Source organism: Urtica dioica, chromosome 6, assembly GCF_054948205.1.
Source record: "Urtica dioica subsp. dioica isolate 48M chromosome 6, U.dioica_male_clone48M_v1_H2, whole genome shotgun sequence".
NCBI classification, from domain to species: domain Eukaryota; kingdom Viridiplantae; phylum Streptophyta; class Magnoliopsida; order Rosales; family Urticaceae; genus Urtica; species Urtica dioica.
Window position 1 is genome coordinate 42,468,992 of NC_142761.1, and position 6,578 is coordinate 42,475,569.

Below are 6,578 nucleotides of genomic sequence, written 5' to 3' on the forward strand. Positions count from 1 at the left end.
GGATGATTGAGAAATCGGAAGTTTTGATACAATGCAAGTACTTTAAAATATAAAGCTACAACTGTTACATCCTTGTATTTACAATTCATCTTTCCTGTGTCTATTTTTTTTTTTTGAAAGATGAGAATTCATTGTTTTGTTAGTTTACATTTCTGATGTTTTGTTATTTGCTCATGTTATTTGTTAGTTTACTTTTCTGATGTTTTCCTGATTACATACAGTGGGATATCAATAAATATCCCCTCTTTTTCTTTGTACATATAAAACTCTATACTTTTATGATTTATCTCTTCCTTTATATGGGACAGCTAGAGAAAAACTAGCCTCACATAAACTCAAAATCTTGTCTTTTTTTCTCATTACTTCTGATGATCGTAGACTCGGATAACCTCGGGGAAAGGGGACGAAATCTCGCCTGTGCTTATGGGAGCGATCGAGGCATCGACGATCACGATTATCGTCTTTTCGGAGAACTATGCTGAATCTTGGTGATGTCTGGATGAGCTCAATCATATCGTCCGTTGCAAGGAAGAAAGAGGACAGCTTATTTTGCCGGTATTCTACAATGTGGACCCCACAAACATACAGAGGAAGCTATGAATATGCATTTTCACAACATGAAATACGCTTTGGAAACAAGTTTCTTCTGATGATTTTTTGCTTTTTCATTTTAATTTGTGATTAACTACAATGTGGGGTCTTTACATATACATTTCCGAACCCGACTTAATCAAAGACATTGTTGATTTCGTCACAAAGAAGCTAAGAGAGCGTATATCTTCTTGTGATTATACGAAAGGCCTGATTGGATTTAAAAAAAAAAAACAATATGCAAAAGCTTGAGTCAGCGTTGTGTATCGGCTCGACGAACGAGGACACTCGTGTTGTCGGAATTTGGGGAATGGGCAGCATTGGAAAGACCACTCTTGCCCGTGTCTTGTTCGAGAGATTGTCTTCTCAGTTCTCGGGCTCATCTTTCCTTGAAAATGTCAGCGAGATAGTGAAGAAGCACCAACCCTCGGACTTGCAAACGAGAGTTTTTTCTCAACTGTTGAATGAGAAGGATTTGGGTCATGTTACTGATTTCGATAAGCAAAGACTCAGCAGCTCGAACGTGCTTTTAGTCCTTGACAAATGTCGATCAAGTGAATCAATTGGAATATCTAGCCAAAGATCGTTCATGACTCGGTCCCGGTAGCAGAATCATTGCGACAAGCAGAGATTCGCAAGTGCTCAGGAATATCGCAGCTGACGAAATATGTGAAGTTGAGGAGCTGAGTTTCGGCGACGCTCTTCGGCTCTTTCTCTCGAAAGCTTTCCGTGAAAAAGAATCTCCAGCCGAGGGATACTCGGAGTTGGCGAAGACAGTGGTCAAGAAATATGCCAAAGGCAATCCGTTGGCTCTCACAGTTTTCGGTCGGCACTTGTGTTCAAGGAGCATTGAAGAATGGGAGAGCGAAATGGAGTTACTTAACTCAACTCCGAACCAAAAAGTCCAACACATGTTGAGAGCAAGCTACGAGGGACTAAGTCAGAACCACAGGGACATATTTCTTGATATCGCCTGCTTCTTTAACAGCGGAATCAGGAATTCTACAGAGACAATACTTGGTTACAGATATAAAGGAGTGGTTATGGGAACCAGTGTTCTCATTGATAGAGCTCTCGTGGCTAATATGACCACCAAAAGATCTGGATGCATGATTTGATCCAAGATATAGGCCAAGAAATTGTTCGTCGAGAATCAAATGATCCGGGAGAGCCCAATAGATTGTGGTCTACATCAGATATTTTCCATGTCTTGGAAGAGAATCGCTAAGTCATGCTTGTGATCACGATCCTCTAAAACTTGTTTGCAGCAACATTAAACTTTAATATCATATAATAAATTTGTGGTCATTCTAGCTTGATATATTTTCGGATTTGCCGCTCGATTAATAAAAATGTCCTGTGTTTCTCTATTAGAATATAAATAATTTTGTGCTAATATTTTTTCTTCTATGAATTGTGATCAGGGGACAAAAAAAAACTCAAGGAATTTTCTTGAAATGTATGTCATCATTTGAGATAACCATTTCATTGATAACGAGCCCTCTGGTGTTTGTATTGATTGGACTTTGTATGGAAGCGAACATTTGTTCCCTGAAGATCTTGATTTTCTTCCTGTGGAATGATTTCCACTTGCTTGTAGCTCGATGGCATCACCGTAGCGACTGAGTTTCAGACCGGAGTTCTGGCTAGAAATTTCGAACCGGTTTCGTCAGAACCATTAAAGGTACTTGCTTTGATATGTTTTTAGACATGATAAATTTCTTTGAGTGTTGAAATAAGATCATCACTAATGTTATTATATACTACGACTAACATTATTATTTTGACTTTTTCACAATATTTCCCTTTTGTGCACTGTGCATCTGTTGTAGCCGAGTGGTAAAAGTCTGATTAATTGCCAGAATATCATAAAACTAAAATCCTTCATTGCGGCACAAAAACTACATAACATTCTGAAAGTTCTATATCTTATCTTTAGAAGATGATATTGTCCAGTGGAGACAGTCTTTCTGTGTTTTATGCTATATTTCCACTTGTATTGATACAATCCGTGTCTCATGCTAAACTTCGTATAAATCTTATATTTGGTATTTTTATTTTACAATCCACAAAAGTTGTTCTTACAATTGTTTTTCTCTTGTACAACAGTTGAGAGGTGTTCCTAGAATCGGCATTTGTTCTCCAGGGAAAGAAATATCGGAGTGGTTTTGCCATCAATACTTCCTGGGAATCCGGATTTCACAGGCTTCGCAGTATGTGCTCTCATCTCATTTGACCCAAATTCTAGTAACGCACGAGGTAGCCCCGTGTGGGAATCTTTTCGGTGCAACACAAGTGTCGCTTAAAGTCGCGAGAGTGATTGACCGTTTTCGCGTCCAGAGGGACACCCAAACACAAGTCAGAAAATGTGGGGTCCGCTTGCTTTATCGCCTAGATGCCCAGAAATTTCGCAGAGAATGTCAAAAGGATGAGCTTTCCCATTTGGCCTACACCCCGGGCTGGTCAAGTGGAGAGAGTCAACAACAGAAATGAAAACGAAAGAGAGTGTGGATTTCGGAGAAAGCTGGATCGTAAAGGCAAGAGCAGGCTGAGAGGAGCTGAGGAGTTGTCAAATTGGATCCCAACTCAATGGCTGAGGTGGAATTTCATATGTCAAATCTGTGCCTTTGAATATAAGACTGAGCACTGAGTTGGGGTAATGAAGTCACCAATGTCAAATGGTGGGACTTTACATGTTGGGTTCACATAATTCATATAGTATACTACGTGTACGAAGTTACATCCTTTGACCGATTTACGTACATCATTATCCTAAACTGTTGCACCGAAATCACTTTCCAAACACAAGTCTTGCAGATCTGCCTTGGAAAGCAAGTAAACTCGAACACCAAATCAAAAACACGACACGCAAGATTTTATCCTGGTTCGGCGAATTGCCTACGTCCAGACTGGTCGGAGCTACCTTTCACTATCACCGGAAAAGATTACACACTCAAGACTCACACCCCAAACCTTCCCGGAAAATCACAAGTCGATTTTCTTTTACAAAATCACTCAAAGTGTTTCCCTTCTCTCTCTAGGATGTTCTCTCTCTTGTTTTCATTGATTTCTACCTATTACCTCATCAAGTCCTATTTATAGATCCATAGGACTCGATTTACACACATTGCTTAAGACGCAAGAAATAACTGCCTTAGACAAAAAAATAACAGAATTAAGATCCTGGACACTATTCCTGCTAGATACACTTATTACATCAGCTCGTCTAGGTACAAAGTTTACAGGTAAAAGAATTTAGATCAACTACAACATAAACAACAGGCAAAAGCAAAAGAAACAAAAGACAACTAGGTTCTGATTCACCAAATAAACAACTGAGAGAGAGAGAGAGAGAAACCATTGCAAACACTTATAAAAAATCTTATAAGTTGGTCACTGTCAAACCTAGTCAAAACCAGCAAAGATAAGAGTGCACAATGATTAAAGAAAAGGCCTTTTACACGCTGAAATAGTTTAAAAAAAAATTCTTTTCAAAATTGGTTTTAAAACTATTATGTGAGTATAATTAAATTATTTTGGTTCTGAGCAACAACAGTATAGAATTAAAGACTGTATGATACTTTTTTTTTTTCTTCTGCATATAAAATAGTCAAGAAAGTGTTTCATAAACTTGTATCTACCTATAAATTATTTTCCTGTTTCCAGTATACTACAACGTTTGATGATGTAAAAAGATAAATCCAGCTACTACTTTGTTTTGATTAGGTTCTTTCATACCAAACAAAAAATAATTAATGACTTAATTTTGAATCAGTTTTTTTACTTCTACGAAGGGTTTGTTGTACAAGATCTGAATCAGTGACAGAGTTTAAAAACAGAACAATTCACACAATAAATAACCAAGAATATATGAACACGTTCGATATGGTTATTTGACTAGTTAAATGCCCTTATATAAAAAAGAAAAAAATAAATTAAAAAAATAAAGCCATTGGTGCTACGATCACAACTTCTGAGCAAAAGCGAAATGGTAAAAAAAATGAACAACAGATCTTCTTCCCTAAATTTTTTTTACAGAATAGATAATTTTGTAACAATTTCAATTTTAAAGTAAACGTTTGTAGAGTTTGAAAATTATAAAGGCAGTTTTGTTAAAGGTGTTGGAATTCAGTGAAAAATTCTATAATTATTCATCTGCTACCGCGAGAGAGATCGGAGGCTTCTCAAGCTCAGAGAAGACAAGAGAAAGAGGGATTTCGATCGCCGGAAAGCTCAGCGTTCATTTGGTCCCTCACGCGCATTACGATATCGTCAAATCAGACAATTTCGAGTTCATGTTCTTCAATCATCAATTGAAAAAGGGCGAGTCTTTGATATGATATAATATGATGATGATAATGTGTGTCTGTTGTTTGATATTGCAGAATTTAGGTTTACTTTCTCGTTGCCGATCAGGTAAATCAATTTCCCCTTTTCCGATCCCATTTTACATTGGAAAGAGCCTTGAAGTTGTGTAACACTTTGATCATATACCATTACGTCTTCTAGTTTTGGAAGTTTGTGTTAAACTCCAAAACTATGTCCATCCATATCAAATTATATATACATTACTTCGTTTTACTTTCCCTCGATAATCTCAAATAAATATGGATTGGAGTAATTGCGTTTTGATTGCTCTCGGCTTAAAACCCTTCCAAGTACCATATGCAAGCTCAAGTCTCTAAAAATTCTTTCAATTGAAAGGAGTTCAAAGTTGGAACACTTGACTGAAATTAATTAGGAGCTTATGGAATGTTTAGAATAACTCTCGCTTGATGGGACTAGGATAAAAATATTACACCCATCGATCGAGAATCTGATAGGGCTTAAAAGGCTGAGCCTACAGAACTGTCAAAATCTTGAGAAACTTCCGAGCACGATCTTCAATATGCAGTCTCTCACACCAGTGAATATAAATGATTGTTCCAAACTCAAACTCCTTCCAAAACTTCCCTTCTCAATAAAGCGTCTCGATGCAAGAGGTTGTAATTTACTGGATAGGCCTTCTAATCCATTGTTTTTGGACGAGGAAAAACTCCAAATCCATGTCGAACAACATTTACCAAGGCATCTCAATGCAAAATCTTGTAAGTCGGTGGAGAGGGCTTGGAAGCCATGGATTGCATTTGCAGAAGAGCTTTCCCTCGATCAAATCGGTGTTTTAGCTGAATTTCTGAGCAGAGTTTTGGCTAGGGACGGAATACTTGTATCATCAGAACCGAAGTTACTTCTGTCTGTTTCTAGACATGATAAATCTATTAGTTTATTATACAAAGAATATCCATTGCAATGTTGTTCTCGGAGTTCGAAATCACATGTTCGGTTTTAAATTTAAAACGACAAATAATTATGCTTATTCATACACGAGAGATGTTGTTTTAAATTTAGTTTAAATATTATATCTGGTTTTTTATTTTATTTTATACATAGAAAGCTTCACTATATTGGAGTCTGGTTTTTAACAATGTGAGCTAAAATTTATTTTTAATTCCAATAGAGTTTCTCTAACACTGATTTATGTCAGTTGCTCCAGGTTCGCCAATTTCATAGGCTTTGCTGCTTCGTGTGCCGTTTCATTCCACAGAAACTTTCTCGTGTGGGAATCGCGTTTCACAACAGAACAAAGGTGGCCATGACATAGGACTGCTGTGATATTTCTGGTGCAACGCAAGTTTCATTCGTAGTCGAAGGAGTTATTGAGGCGGGTACCCGTATGCGGAAGAATTTCAAAGCGAATGTGAAAAGATAAAACAGTGGCGAATATATATATATTTTTTTCATTCTAAATTTTACTCTTGATTTAATTGGCTAAGTGAGTAATCCGTTTTCTCGGGGATTTTGCTTTGCTTTGTTTTGGGTTCTTTGTACTCTTTTCCGGCATTGCCGTGGTTCATAATAAAGTCCCGCTGTTTCTTAAAAAAATAAATGAATTGGTTAAGTGAGGTTATGTTTGCTTTTCATATGAATTTCATGCACTAATTTTTTGT

The 6,578-nt window shown here is 37.1% G+C and overlaps 1 pseudogene; it reads left to right on the plus strand.

Moving 5' to 3' along the window:
- The first annotated feature begins 719 nt into the window (after positions 1-719).
- Positions 720-1,853, plus strand: LOC149394353 (disease resistance protein RUN1-like; annotated as a pseudogene).
- The last annotated feature ends 4,725 nt before the right edge of the window (positions 1,854-6,578 follow it).